The sequence below is a fragment of the Molossus molossus genome, unplaced genomic scaffold, assembly GCF_014108415.1.
Source record: "Molossus molossus isolate mMolMol1 unplaced genomic scaffold, mMolMol1.p scaffold_m16_p_20, whole genome shotgun sequence".
NCBI classification, from domain to species: domain Eukaryota; kingdom Metazoa; phylum Chordata; class Mammalia; order Chiroptera; family Molossidae; genus Molossus; species Molossus molossus.
In genome coordinates this window covers 29,800,960-29,816,444 of record NW_023425356.1, presented here as the reverse complement: position 1 = coordinate 29,816,444, position 15,485 = coordinate 29,800,960, and the positions used below count along the sequence as shown (strand labels likewise).

The following is a 15,485-nucleotide window of genomic DNA, read 5'->3' as shown; positions in this document are numbered from 1 at the left end:
GCAAAGGCAAGAGATACTCATTCTAGCACAGGGGTTTAGGTGACAGTTGGTGCCCGACCTGAACTGATAACAGAGTCCTAAGCTAAGTGAACTAAAACAGGAGAGGCCCCTTCCTCCCTGAGAGGCCCCAGCAGCCTGTAAAGTCCAGTGTAGGGAAGTAATTTCAGATACACCCCAGTTGTCATATCTGATCTCTTCCAGACCAAGAGCACAAATCCCACAACTTCAGAAACTTGGAAATAAAAGGTTATGACCTCTGACGGCTCTAATGTTCTCCCTCTTCGTGGGACCCGCTACACAATCCTTTCATCTTGACTTCTATGAGGTGAGACAAGGTCAGAAAAGGAGTCCAGACCCAAAAGCTCTGGAGGATCGCCCGCCAGTCTGCCCCTCGCCCCCATGCTCCATACCCTTCCCTACTCCCAACACACACATTTACAAACCAGGAGGACAGCCTGAGGGAAGATGCTCAAATCCTGTAAGGCCCGTTAGAATACTCAGCCTCCAGCTACATGGAAACTCTGTAGCTTGCTGCAGTTGTCGGTAGGCCAGGCACAGAAGTTCAGGTCATGGAGCTTGGAGGAGGGAAGGGGAGAGTAAAATGCTCTGGCAGTTGGTGAAAAGGGGTGGAACCTTTTTACATAAGAGGGCCCTCTGAGGAGAAAAGATAATGAGTTTAAATCCTATGAGTGTTCAAGTTTCTCTGGTGTGGCAGGGATAAGACAGCTTTTGACTCTGATAGAGCCATGGGCCACAACAAGTCAGCAGGGGAACCAAGTTAGCCTCTGCGTGGGTTAGCACCTGAGGGTCTCAGGTCAGCATGCCTCCCTTAGGAGGGCAGGTGTTACCTCTCACACACACTCACTGGGGTGGGGGAGCAGAGTGAGGATGTGGAGAGCTGAAGGTGAGAAGAAGGCTGATCCTGAGCCCTGAGCCCTGTTCTCAGCTTCCGCTTCATGAGTGGCTTCCGGGTGTCATGCAGGACCCACTGGCCACACATCAGCCATTGAAATGTGAAGAGGCTCCTCCGGAATGCAGCACCAGGACATGGAGACCCAGTCTTGTTTAAACTGTCCCTGCTGACTTGAGTTTGGTTACCAGGGAGTGGCAAGGAGCTCTGGTCAGCCTCTCTCTAATAAATAGATGGCATTCTCCTTCCAGAAGGTGACAAAGCACAAGCACTATCAGATAAGAATTTTTTGTCAATTACTTTCCCAGAAATCACATGTGACCAAAGTTCCTGCTGATTCCAATCAATCCTGTTCCAGCAGGATCCCTGGGGTAGCGGGGACTATAGAAATCTCCAGTGGGCTTTCTGCCTCCTCCTATCACAGATTTTTAGAGCTACTCTGACGTATACAGGGTTAAGCAGCAGGGTTTTGTTTTGTTGTTATGATTGTTTAATATCACACTCCCTTTCTTTCTAGATGTCATCAGAGAATCCTGGAAGCAAGCAGGTCTGGAAAGCACCTGAGGCAGTGTGTCCACCTCCCTTAATTCAGACTCGGAGGGATAAGCGGTGGCACAGAATCCTCTCTCCAGGTCAGCTTTCCTCCAAGTCTGCTCTGCAGCAGAGTGAAGCATGACGGTAAAAAAAAAGAAGCCCATCTTGATCCTTACATGGGACTTCTTCAGCTTTCAAGAGGATGTTGAAAACAGTGCTGACCGTGCTACACTGGAAATCAGATTTTATTTTCTGTCTCCACCCACAGGGTTTGTTCCAGGAAGGCAAAGATTTTACTCATCTGGTTCATCACTTGAGCCCCAGGGCCTCGAGGAAAACCTGCACAGGGCGGGCAGTCAGCTAAATTTTGTATTGAATAACCAATAGCAGATTCAGAACCAGATTTACCATTTTGCAGGCACCCTTTGGGCAGGTTACTTAGCCTTCTTAGGGCTCAGTTCCTCCCACCTTAACCTGGAGGAAGAATCAGCCCTACCTTTTCACACCATCCTAAAAAAGTGATAAAGGAATGGGATTATAGATAGAAATAGTGGTTGGAAATCGTAGATGAAAGATACCCAGTGTCCAGTATAGGACACTCAAGTGATTTGAGAAAACTTAATTTGATCTTACTGAACTTTGTTATCTAGCCCTTTAAGCAGAAGGGCAATATGTTCCATGTGCCCCTCCATCTGTCTTTGCCAGAGGGAGAATGGAAAATCTAGGAATGCTTCACTAGCAATTATCATTAGGTAGGTGATACCCACTAGGCTATACAGCCATGGCTCTCTAGGGAATGAGCAGTCTAAGTCAGAAATCTTACTTTGAACTTCTCCTCGAGGTACCAAAGAGGAGAGCTTCTTTCACCCACATAGGCAACCAATGAGAAAAAGTCACTTAAGATTAGAACACACGGGGCACGTGAAAACAAATGTTTGTCTGCTTCAGGTTGCTCTAGAGACACATAACTCAGGAGGTCAAGCATGGAGGTGCTGACACAGAGTCAGAGGGCAGTGTCCAGGTGGGAGCCCAGTTTATTTCTCCATGAAAGTTATTCTGGGATTCGGAGGTGTGGCAGGTGCCCATACTTCTTTCTGAGCTCCTAGAATATGAGCTCACTGCCGCTGCTGAGCTTGCCTAGCCCCTAACCTTATTAGGCAACTGGCAAAGAATAATCTGTAAGTGCTCACACTGCCTCAGCCTCAGACACACGCCCAGATGCCTGGGAGGTAATGTCTCTTGTCAGGTCAGAATTAATCATTGGCTCCATGCATTGTGGGTAAGGTATGTTCTCATAGCCCATTGCCAGCATTTAGCTAGCCTAAGGGATGATAGGATGGAAGAGCGAAGTCTCTCATCCCTTCCTGCAGGGCCAAGAAATCACATTATTCTACATGATCATAAAATCATTTTAATTTTTTTCCTCCTAAAGTGCCGTAACATGTGTTCCACAATTTGTAATGACACGTGAAAGCACTGTCATATCAATTCTAGGTAGGATAGCTCTCATGCCTTACAGATGAAGACGGTGTGGTCCCAGGAGGTAAAAAGTGATTTGGTCTTTGGCAAGTCAGTGACCTTGACTGCCTGGCATTCTTTTTGTTACGCCTTACTTCTTCCTTGAGTCTGGACCCTCTCATTTTCTGACAAACATTTACGAGGTCCTTTAAAACGCAGGCATCTCTGGGGTGCTGCTGGTACTTTCCCCGTAAACATCTTTGGTGCAAGAATTTTTGCTGCACAACTAATTGACCATAAGGCAATTTTGCAGTAAAAGATAAAAACAAAAACAAAAACAAAAAACCGATTGACAGTTTGGTCTGCATTGGGCAGACTTCATGTATTTAACCTAGCTGTCAGTTTGGTTTCATTTCTCCATGGACGAAGTTCTTACACTTACTCTCATTTTTACATTATATAAATCTCAGCCCTCACAACAGTGTATACAGTGATGAGTCGACGCACTGGTCTTAAAATAGCGGATGATAACAACTGTGTATAAAGCAGATTGCAAAGCTTCGTGTACAGCCAGATGGCATACTCTACTAGAAAATGATCACAGACCTGTTTGAAAATCCTTCAGTGAGCCCAGTGAGCCCTCCCATTCATCAAAACCGAAAGTTTACCAGGCTGTGCAAATGGATAGCTCTATTAATAAAGGAAGAAGAAATTTTAGCAAAAAGGAAAAAGTGCCATGCCTAACAAGGAGATCAATCCACACACTAAAAAAAAAAAAGTATAATACTATGAATGGAAGATGTTTATTTTCATTTTTCTCAATAAAGTCTTTTACATTTTGTTCTTAATTTTTCATGTTTCATTATCACTATGTCCTTTTATGTTAATTTTTCATTATTTTATCTTTTATGAAAAAATGGCCTTAGAGCCAATGAGTTGTATGTGGCAAAAACATGTGCGGGGAACACAGTTGCAGGAATAATATACCTAGAACCCTCTTGGGAGCAGAAAGTACCCATTTCCATCTAAAGGTGATGCTGACTCTTACCCTTGCTCTTTGTCTTTCAGAATCATCTCCATCACATCCCAGGCAATGAGGGTGAAACAGACCCTGCCTCCCGTTCCCACACATTCCCACGATAACTCAGTCTGCAACCAGGCTCAGTAGCAAGTTCCAGAAAAGAGAACCTGCCTGGGACAAGAACTTCATGGCCTAAGCCACCAAACCATACACAATAGTCAGATGCTCTGTTTCCTCCAATTTTGTCCAAAGAATCCCTTACTCTTGGAAACTTTCCTGGGGTGCTAAAGAAGAGATAGATTTCCAGGCTATGAGAAAAAAGGGTAACTCCCCATGTAGGGGATAGAGTAGGGTATTTTGAGGATCTAAAAGGAACCTACCCCCTGAATCTTCCCTGCCAAAGGCGCCTATTAAATCTAGCGTGATGTGTGGGAAATGAAGTATGAATGAAAATGGGAGAAGAAAACAGCGGGGGTGGGGGTGGGGGGGTGGCTAGGGCTCCAGGCTGGGGCAGCACCACTGCGGACCTGCCTGGAATAATAAGCAACTCCACTCCACTCCGGCCTCTGGGCTGCAGGCAGGCTGCTCACAGAGCAGACTCTTGTTCCCTGCCCTCCCCCGCTCTCTTCCCTGGGCTGAGAGCCTGTGCTCAGGAGGGAGGTAGTGGTAGCACTCAGAGATGCTCTAGCTGGGGTGCCAGCATCACTGCCACGCATGCAGGGAAGGGTGAAGAAGGGAAGACCTGGGGAGGGGGGCGGGTTGGTCCCACCTAGGATGCACCAACTTAAATATGAAACATGCTTCAGGGCCACCCCCGTCCCCAACCCTTCCAAAATAAAACCTTTCTCTTTCCTCTGATCCAGATGCTCCCTTCCTCACCCCAAATGAGGCTTGATTTCTCCCTCTTTTCAGGAGCAAGGGTGGGGTTGGGAAGGGAAGGAAATAATATTTGTCGAGCACCTACAATGAGCCAGGTACTATGCTAGGCACTTTATGTGACAATCAGAGAAAAATCATATATAGTGCATGTGTATGTGTGTGTGTGTGTGTGTATATATACACATATATATACACATGCACATATATATGTGTGTGTGTGTGCATTTATGTGCATACACACACATGTATTATTACATAGTGCCTAGCATAATGGCTGATATGTAGTGGTTGGTCCATACATAGCAGCTAGTATCATTACAATGTACATTGTTTCACTGGATCCCCACCAACAACCCTGTAAGGAGGGCACCCTATTTCATAGCAGGGAAATACAGTTTCAAAGGGCCAGGATTTGTGACATAGTCTGAACTGGAAGCCACCTTGCCTCAAGTACAAGGACACTAAGAAAATGGAAACAAAACAATTGATTTACTTCTTCAAGTGTGATGAGAAGATCCACATAAACCTATTTGATTCTTGCCCATGACCCATAAAAGCTCTGAAGTAGGTCAGGTGAACACCTCCTTAACCTCTTTGAACTCTCTGGGCAGGTATAGAGATAGATCCAGGGCTTATCAGACACACCCACCTAGCCTTCTTCCAACACATATAGTAACCCCCAGGCCAGAACACAGTCGGGTCTGGACCGGCATAATTCCAAGCATCTCCATTTCCCACCTGGAGGTCCTGGGAGTGGGGATGAGGGTTTCTTCCATTCAATCACCTCACACCCTTGGCCTTGCAACCCAGAGTGACTTGGGAGAGGCCCAAGAGAGATTCTGCTCTAGATTCTCTCTCCTTTCTCCAGCAAGGGCACTTCCTGTGCCATGATCTACAGGGTTTTAAGCTTTACTCCTCCTCTCAGGCACTCCTGTGCTTTTCAGAGGGCCATACCCTGTCGAGAAAGCTGGCAAGCTCCTCAACATGCAGGCTGCCTAGCCTGAAACCATCTCCCTCTCCACACCCACTGGCCCCTCTCTCTGAAGTTTTAAACTCCACTCAGAGGCTGTTCTGCTCCCTCCTCCTTACAGGCCCCTTATTTCCATGACTCACCTTTGCCAATTCCCACCACTCAGGTCTGGTAGCCATCCTCATTGTGGTCCTAGGTCTTCCTTCCCTCCCCATGCCCGCCCGCCCGCCCTAATTGTTCCTCTAATGCCTGCTGGCTTGCAGACACAGACCTGAGTACACCTCCCCTCCAGTCTACTGAGGCTCTGTGGAGGCATGTGGGAAGAAGGTCAGAGGCAGCGCACATTGGCTGAAGTTCAGGCGGTAGGCGGCACTGTCTGTTACCATCAGCAACCACCAGGCCCACGCCAGGAAGTCCAGTGAGGGCTGGTCACCAAAACCAGGGCTCTGCACTGACCACAGGATGGCACACTGTGGCCTGTGGGCCTGGGTCTGGAGCCTTATGCTAATTCTCAGTCCTTCCTAAAGAGAGAATATCACTTCCTACTTAGGAGGCAGGTTGGGGTTAGGCACACATGCACGCACGCACAGGCACGCACGCACGCACACAGCACGCGCACTTGGCTCCCTCTCCCTGTGATGGATGAGGTAGATGAAGGGGTATTGTGTATGGATCAGATGTACACAGGATAATATTGGTGATCTTAGAAACAGTGCTTAGTGGGAGGGGGAAAGTGCTATAACAGCCTTTACATGAATTGAAAACACACGCATCTAAAGCAATTCTATACCCTGTAAGGGACATATTTAAACTGAGAGATACATTAGAATGCTGCGCCTGGCAAGGAAGGGAACGGATGTGAAATCTGGGGAAACACTGAGCACGGGAAGAGTCTTACATGAACCAATGATAATAATGGGCCATGAGCCCATTATTTATCAACTCAGTACTCTGTGCGTGAGGTCCAAAAAATAAAAATAAAAATAAAACGTACCACGATGCTGAAACCTTTCAGACCTGGAAGAGCTGCACCGTCTAAGCTATGTTGTGACAATGACGATATAACTTATCAGTTCTGACCAGATGCCTTCAGGGGGCAGGGAGAAGACAGGGCCCATAGATAGCATAAACAGTCTCAAAAAAGTGATACCAAGAATTGACCCAAGGTTGCCAGTCTGTTCCTGATCATTTGGCCTGTCGATCCAGCCCATGTCAGAGACCTCAGGAATCAGTCACATGAAGACAGGAAGCTTCATAACATGGGTCAGGAAACCGAACCAGGAATGTACCTGAGAGGGCAATGCCTCCTGGGCCCCCTCCTCCTGCCGTCATCCCAAAAGAGCATCAATATATCAAGATGAAAAAGGGCAGTCCCTCAGCCCCCAAACCATGGGTCATGTACCCTCTTCCAAATAATCTAAATCAGACTGGCCCAGGTCACCTCTATGGCCTCCTGTGACTCAGGAGTGTGGGGGTGCTCACTGCAAGCTAGAGCTATAAAAATGTAGGGGATGAAACAGAAAGACTGACCATTCCTTCAGGCGGGAGTGACAGTGCCCTCTGGAAGGCCTGTTGTTTAATGGAAGGGGTGCTGGCAGCCTCTTGTGATCCCTCCCATCCGATTTTGGGAAAGGCATTGGATATGAGTTACAAAGTATCCGTCTTTCCAGCTAAGTAAGGTGCAGCTCTTGGGTCTGGGACAGGAAGCTACTAGGCTAGCAGACAGGAGGTAGGCCTTGAGCAGTACCATTCAAACATCTAGTCTGTGCACTCTCCTGGTCAACACAGATTGCCTTTCTTGGGGCTGCTGTGGTTTTTCCACATTTTTGGTCCCAAGGGAACAAAAGGGCTTTTTAGCAGCTGGACTGGATCCTGCATTATTTTTAGAAACAAATTTCAGCAGAATCATGCCATGCTCATGGAAAGGGAGAGGAAGGTCAGTCTTCCTTGGCTCCTGGGTCAGGATCTTGTTGCTCCCAGGCCTCAGGTTCTGTTGGAGCGCTCAGGGTGAGGAGCAAGCTGTCTGGCCTCACACTGAGGAGGCTACATCTCATCCACCGAAATGGGGGTGCCCTGGGCTGCTGCTCTCTCCCCAGGGGCCTATTGAGAGAGGAAGCAAAATAACATTCCTGTGTGACCCAGACACTAGTCAGAGTACCTACCACACACTGGACATCATGCCTGGCCAGCACTCCATCACCTCCCTCCTCTCCATGACAGTCCACTTGTGCAGACTACAGAGAACCAGGACTTTGCCTGTTCCAGCGTTCTCTCAGCCCAACTGTTTCCTGGAAGTCCCAGGCAAACAGGTAAGGACTCCACGCTGAGAAGAGTTGTTTATCAGGAAAGAGAGCTGGGAGCACTCCCTAGTAACCTGTCACCTCACTGCTCCAGTTCCACTCTTTCTTGTTCCCTCATTGCACAGACAGGAGCCACTAAGTCAGCCTGGGGCTTGAGAGAGTAGACCGAGCACACTCCCTTGCGCTTGTGTCGTGTTTCAGAGCAGTGGTTCTCAAACCCTAGTGAGCATCATCATCCCAGGAGGGCTGGATAAAACCTATTGTTGGGTCAGCTCCCGGGGTTTCTGATTCAGGAGTTCTGGGGTGGGGCCGGGGAATATGCACGTCTAACAAGTTCCCTAATAAGGGGTACTGACGCTCTCTGTGGGCTCCCCAAGTATCACCACCCCTTGGACCCAGGCTCCCTTTCTCCTGCCATCCCACAAATTCCCACAGAAGGGCTGGCCCAGGACTCCCTACAACACCTCTGTGGGGGGTGGAGGGGGAGGAGGACTTGGGGGGACACCTGCCCACTGTTCGGAGGGGCACGAGGTCACAGCTGGCGGGGCCGCAGCAGCTGCTGTTTTCCAGGCGGGTGACAGGCTGCTGTAAACACTCTGTGTAGGTTGCTATGGCAAAGTGAGTGTGCAGCCTCGCCACGGCGCAGCTATTTCTGTGCTGTGATGGCAGAGTGGTCTGTTTTTTATTATTTTACTTTTAAAGTTTTCCTTTCCCAGCCCCCTAAAACAGCTCAAAAAATAAAAATAAAAAAGAGCCGCCGCAACTTTCTCAGGGACCAAAAGAACAGAGCAAGAAAAGACAGCTTAGGCCTTGAGCCACAGGGGAAGAGGGTAAGTTCCTCTGAAGAAGCTCCCTTTCTTGTCCGGACACGCCTCTGCCTCGGCTCCTAGGGGAGAGAGGCCGAAACTCAGGGTCCTCTCCTCTCTGCACCACTCACATTACCGACAGAAGACAAAGCTACTTGGTCTCCTTCCCTCCTGTCAAAGCCAGGCTCCCGCCAGCAGCACGCCTCCCACCCCTCCCACTCCTCCCACCCCTCCCACCCCTCCCCTCCCCCACGGGCTGCCCGTGTCATCGGGGTGAAGACACTGAGGATTCCACCAGGGGTTGTGGGAAGACAGCTTCCCAGCAGAGTCCCCCACTCCCAAGGGTGCAGTGCCACCTGGCGTGCAGCCTGGCCACTCCCTGCTGGAGGTCTGCCAGAAACGACCCCCGACCCCCGAGGTGCCTCTGAAGGGACACGTTTCCCTCTACTTGTACAGAGAACTCTCATCCTGTCCTCACTCCTTAGGGAGATCCGGGGGAAGAGACACTTGTGCACAACACGATTTCAGGCTTTAGTCAGGGTGGTGAGGACTCCTAGTCAGCACCAAGGAGTCAGCATTCAAGGTTTAGATGCTGAAGAATGATCAAAAGTGAGGTTGACTCCTCTGGGGACACATATGTCTCCAGGGCCCCAGGCACCTAGGAAGGGGTTTTGGCAGAGGAGGTAGAGAGTGATCAGAAATCACGCACATGCGCGCGTGCACACACACACACACACACACACACACGGAGCTGAAAGTGTATACTGACTTTGATGAAGACGCTATATGTTGTCCATCACGAAGTGACATCTAAGTATGAGAAAAAGCATCACCATCCAGGGACAGCTGTTTGGAATACGAAAGATGATGCAGGATTTTATCATCCCTCATTCTCCACCTTATTCCAGCTCCTTTGGATTGATATGCCCTTAAACGGAGAACCCCACCCAAACTGCTGATGGGCACACGAATCAGACAAAAGTAAAGTTAGGACAGTGTTAAGAAGAGCAAATCCCACAGGCTGTTCCGATTCCCTCCATCTCAGATTGTAATAGAACGTTTCTCATACTACCGCGGCTCAGAAATAATATCAATGAGAACTAACACCGTGGGGAGGAGAGAGGGCAGGAGAAGGAGGAGGCTGCTGCTGATTCCATCAGGGAAGCGCCCCCTGCTGCCCCAGGAGCGGTCGCAGTCCTGACTGACAGCCCTGGTTAGCTGACAAAGTCTTGCTGGGAAAATCAGAACTTGGGACAGAAATTAGTCTTGGCAGCACCTTGAGGTCAAAAGAGCAGAGCAGGCATGGTCTCTGAGCCTGTCAAAGCCACGATCATCAGCATTCCACTGTTCCTGTCGGGTAGGAAGGGGGCCAGGGGAGGTGAGGAAAGGGTCTGATATGGGGCCGCATCCTGGACAGCTGGGAGCAGGCTGACAGAAAGGCACCACAGGTGAATAGTGTCCCAGACAACTGTGTTTCTGTTCCTGAGTCTCAAGGTATTAACTCCAGCTGGGTAGCCTTTACTTGAGAATACACAAAAAGACAAAGAAAAGCAGACATGTCTCTAAGCCACCAAGATAGAGTAAACTTCCCAAAATCACGGACTAGAAAGAACATCTGTTCACAAAAGGGCTCAGATCCACAGTGATAGACATAGTCCCACTGTTGAAAGAGACGAAGGACAGGAGACAAAGCCCAGCTGGTCATTGCTGATGGAAGTCTCAGGGAAGACAAAGTGGAAGGTACTGTGTATTCTAAGTGAACAGAAAGGTTGTATCCCCTCTCTGTCCCCATCTCTGCCCCTGTGCCTGAGCCACCATGTGAGGTTAATGAATGAACTGCCCTTCTCTGCCAATCTCCAGAGAGAACCAGTTATCTACAAGTCCCCAGAACCACTGCTTCAGCACCTCCCCCTCTTCCCCCCTTCCTCTTGGGGCCCTGGGCCTGAGAGGCAGAAGGATTGGAGGCATCTTTCCCTTGATCTTCAGGGCATAGTTCAGGGCTTTTCTGGTGCAGGGAGACGGAAGACCAGCTATTATTGCGGGAATCATTCACTCGTCAGGGAGAGGCACAGGGATACAAAGGATTTAAGTTCTCTCAACACCCATTGGAGCCTAACCTCCCACACACAGCATTTTAAACACCACTGCAGAGCCTCAGGAAGAACAGGGGACTGTGGTGCTGGTGCTGGTAGGGAGGTCTGTAGGAAGTGGCAAAAAAAGATGTTTCCTAGATTATTTCTGAAGCATTGAGCTGCCAGAAATCATGGGGAAAATATCTAGTACCAAACTCTTCCACCTCTTCATTTTTCTCCATATACCGCATTCCCAAACTTCTCAATTTCCCCACCTCCCTCTCTTCCTCCTTCCTTTTATCCCCCCCCACCCCCACCCCTATCAATCTACCTCAATCTCAAAATCTCTCTTTTGCACATCTCAAGGGACAGCCTACTTGGATGGAGTTCTATTCTTATCTGGGTAATTTCTGAAACCAATCAGCCCTGTCTAGTCTACATTGGTTCACACAGAGGAAGGGATATGGATACTGAGAAGCCAGTAGGGCACTTGTGGGGCTGCCATGGCTAGCATCAACACAGGGCCAGTCAGTGTCACTGGGGTCATGGATGACGGGCCAGAGGCACACGCGGCAGACTCTATGGGCCAATCTGCACTCTCCCAAGTCCCCCGGGAGCTTGCCTGGCTAAGTCAAACATGTAGCATCCAACTATGCTTGAAGCAGAGGCAAATTGCTAATGTCAAGGATGCAGAAGTGAGGAGTCCTAACAGAGATGAAGGAAGAGGAAGGATATGAGACTATTCCTATGAATTAAAACTGAAGTCAACATTTAGTATACTCAGCCAAGTTCCCAATCCAGCATAAATAGGGAAGTGGCCTGAAGGAGGAAGGGGCTGGGGGACAAGATAAATATAAAAGGCACCTAGGACTACAGTCTGACTCTGGCTCCTGTCAACGCTCCCATGGAAGCTGAAAATTCAAGAACTAAGCATGTTAAGTTAGCGCTTCCTGACTACAAGCTGCAAGACGATTCCACTGTCATACCTCAGCTCTACTCTGAGCCTGTGAGGCTTGGGTAGGGAGTAGGCCTAGGAGGCTCATGTCCAACTCCCTGGTGACATGGCTGCCTTCAGCCAGCTCTCCCCACCACTGTGCACGAGTTCAAGGATTTACAGAAGGGACCAGAGGAGGAGGAAGAGCAAAAGGCATCCTAACGCAGCAGAGCCAGACCTTCGTAGGCATCTCACTCTATTTGCCCAACATTTGCTTCTACAAAATGTTGCAGGATCACTCTTTTCGAGCTCCTCCAGTCTCACACACCCTGGCCAGCCATTCCAAATTAGTCAGATCTCCATCACCACAGAACAAGCCTTTTCTGAGTGGGAGGAGGGATCTGTGCCCTCCCTTCAGGGCGTCAGCCACTGAACCCTCCCCTCCGCCAGCAGTCAGATCCAAAGAGAAGCGGAGGACACACCAGCCTGCTCTCTCCCCCACCCCTCCTCCAGCAGCCAGCTCGAGAAAGAGGACTCCTTCGTGTGGGAAGTCCCACAGCAGTGAGCTATGGAAACTTTGCCGTCTAAGGCTGTGGAATTCTTCTACTGGGCTCCTGCAGTTAATCATCCCAGCTGCCTGGATTCCCAACTTGGGGCTTTAAAAGGTAGCATCAGAGCAAGAAGGACAAACATGTCAAGGAGAAGAAAAAGCAGAAAAAAGTTGGTGCAAGCTGAAAGATAACCACCTCCACCACCAGTCTCCTGAGTAACTGAGCGTGAGAAGGGGAAAGAAGGAAAAAGCACAAGAAAAACAAGACCCCATTCCAGAATACCCTTCCAGACTTCCAGCTAATGTTACTATATTCATACTCTGGATCCCACAGAGAACAGTCTCCTAACCCACTTGTGAAGGAATCATCTAGGGGCTGGCTGGTTTGGAACATTCTCCTTATGGGCAGATCTGAAAAAGCAGAGGCTTCTGTCCCCCTTTGGGAAATCGTTCTGGAAGGCTCGCCGCTGGGAGCACAAGGCTTTGAAACATTAACTTCCAAGATGGCAGAAGTGGCCTCTTAGTCCACGTTGCCATGGTTTCCCAGACAACAAACAGAGGTTTGGCCCTAAAGAGGGGTGGAAGGGTGAACTGCCTTTTTCTTCCTATGGGAGTAATTGCAAGAGCCACGGCAGGAGGGGAATATGGTAAAATGAGAAGATTACACAAGGTTACAGGGGAGAGAAAATGGGAAGTCCGGACAGTTCCCATTCTTCCTGTAGGCCAGGGTGGAAGTCATCATTCAAAGAATGAAAGGCACTCCTCATGGGTGAGGTAATCTTAGGAAGTAAATGGGAAGATGAGCACCTCCCCTGTATCAGATGCTCAGCTGACCTAACATAGCAGGAAAAACAGAAGCTAAACTGAGCTCCTTTGGGAGAAGCAAGGTCCTCCAAAGGCTGTGAGTTTTACCTGCATGGAGGCAGGTGAGACAACTATCCCCAGAAGTGCTGTGCAGAGGTGCTGTTCCCCAGGACTGAGGCCACCCCACTGCCCATCCCTCACACTGGCATCAGTGCATCACCTTCCCAGGTCCCCTAGCCAGGAGTCTTTTTTTTTTATCCTTACCTGAGGACACTTTTGCATCCATCTTCAGATAGAGTGGGAGGGAGAGAGGGAGGAAGAGAGAAAGAGAGACACATCGAGTGGTCGCCACCCACACAGCCCCAATTGGGGCCGGGTATGAACTGCAACTGAGTACCAAACCCGGGACTCTCTGGTCCCCGGGCCCATGCTCTAATCGCTGAGCCAAACCGGCCAGGGTTGGCCAGGAGTCTTTAACTCGCATTCTAAAGGAGACAGATGGGCAGAGCAGTGTCAAGTGCCAAAATGCTACTGTGTCCTCCCAGCAGGAGCTGTCAGCTGAACAGGGCCACCAGGCCAACGAGTTCCCTCTCATATTTCTGGGCAGCTTTCTGCACTGTATTTGAACCCTCTGGATGTCTCCTCCTCCTCCACCACCTCCAGAGCTGGTGCCAGCTTGGTGCCCACTGGAGAGATGGAAAGGAGACAGAGCTGCTCAGGACTCTGCTCCACCCAGAAGCAGTGACTATGGCACCATTGCAGGTTAAGTACCACATTCCCCTGCCCCCACTATCTTCTCAGAGCAGAGAGGGGCCACGGGCCAAAGGACCACAAGCTAGGAGGAAGGCCAGACCTAATCACCATTTCATCTCTAGTAACTGCACTAGCTAGTAAATTCCTGGCTTTTTCAGGAAGCAGAACCCCAGTTTTCCAGCTACATCAAACATCTCATAGCATTCCAGAATCACAGCCATGCCGTGAGTGTTGGGGAAAGTCTATATGATACGTTGTATTATATTTTACAATGAAGCATCTATGAGTCAAACACTGTGCTGGGCACTGGGACAACAAGGTAGGATCTAGATCGGAAAGCAGGATACAGGCATATGCAGATGATGCAATGAAATCTGTATCTGGTGTCAAATGAAGTCCATGATCACCTGTGTGCCTCTGACACAACCCCTCCAGGGTCTGCCCTGCAGGTGAGTTGCAGCTGTTAAACTGCATGGAAGAGTTCACATATAAAGTGAGCCTCCCCCAAATGGGCTCAGGCCCATACCCTGAGTCAAAGGGAGTTTTCTTAGGGCTTCCCAGAGCTGCTACACACACGTGTGCCCTGCACACGGCACCAGGCAAGGAGGTTGTTGGGAGGTGAAACACCCTAAGTGTTGCTGGATAGGCCATGCACCCATGGGCTGTATTCATCTGAAGAGGGCATCTTTTAAAAAAATAGGTTTTTATTCTTTTTTAGAGAGAGAGGAAGGGAAAGAGGGAGAAACATGGACGTGAGAGAGAAACATCAATCAGCTGCCTCCTGCACACCCTCTACTGCGGATCCAGCTTGCAACCCCGGCATGTGCCCTGACCAAAAAAAAAAAAAAACCGGGACCTCTCAGTCCATGGGACAACGCTCAATCCACTGAGCCACACTGGCCAGGCTGAAGGGGGCATCTTTCTAATGTCTTTATAAACTGCCTTATGGACTAGCAGCTGCAATTAACTGTCAATGTGGCACATTGCCGTGGGTCATAGACCCTAAGAAATATCTAAGGACCGGAAGTGAATCTGGTTTCATCAGGGGATGCACTGGAAGGGATGAAGATGTCAAAGCCGCTGGGCCGTGGGCCCGGGCCCCCCTGGAGCTCTGCCTGGCGGCCAGGCTGTGTGGGCCAGGCTCTCCCATCACAGTTCTTCCCAAGTAACACTAGAGGTGCCTTCCTCTCAGCACACCCTCCTCCAAATCCATTCTCCCTGGGCCTTCATTTCCTTATCTGATAGCTGGAGATAATGAAAATAACCTACCTCACATGGAAGTTGAAAATAGAATTACTTCTTTTGTGTATAAAGGACTAGTGCCCTTAGATGAAGATCAACTGCATTAAGAAGGTACTGAATAACGGAAGCAAAGGGAGACTGCCCCTCGTCAGAGGCTCCCAGTGCCTCTGCCCCTGTCCCTGTACCTTCCAGGCCTGGGTCCACATCCTGGGCTCTATGTACCAGGCAGACGTTGGTACTGCTGTTCATGAA

The 15,485-nt window shown here is 49.4% G+C and overlaps 1 protein-coding gene and 1 long non-coding RNA gene across 10 annotated transcripts in view; one reads left to right on the top strand and one right to left on the bottom strand.

Moving 5' to 3' along the window:
• Positions 1-15,485, bottom strand: part of ATP2B4 (ATPase plasma membrane Ca2+ transporting 4) — a 98,087-nt gene that overhangs the window by 53,678 nt on the left and 28,924 nt on the right. For 2 of the 9 annotated variants that reach the window (XM_036273050.1, XM_036273055.1), the window contains exon 1: positions 434-609. The exons of 3 other annotated variants lie outside the window; for them this stretch is intronic. The gene's annotated coding sequence lies outside the window, so the exon portion shown is untranslated. Of the gene's footprint in view, positions 1-58; positions 371-433; positions 612-15,485 lie in introns of those variants that run through there. 4 more of the 9 variants (XM_036273058.1, XM_036273057.1, XM_036273051.1 and 1 more) reach the window with 4 other exon arrangements.
• Positions 235-4,349, top strand: LOC118637531. Its single transcript, XR_004960949.1, has 3 exons — positions 235-325; positions 1,428-1,542; positions 3,971-4,349. It is a non-coding gene; the product is annotated as an uncharacterized LOC118637531 (long non-coding RNA).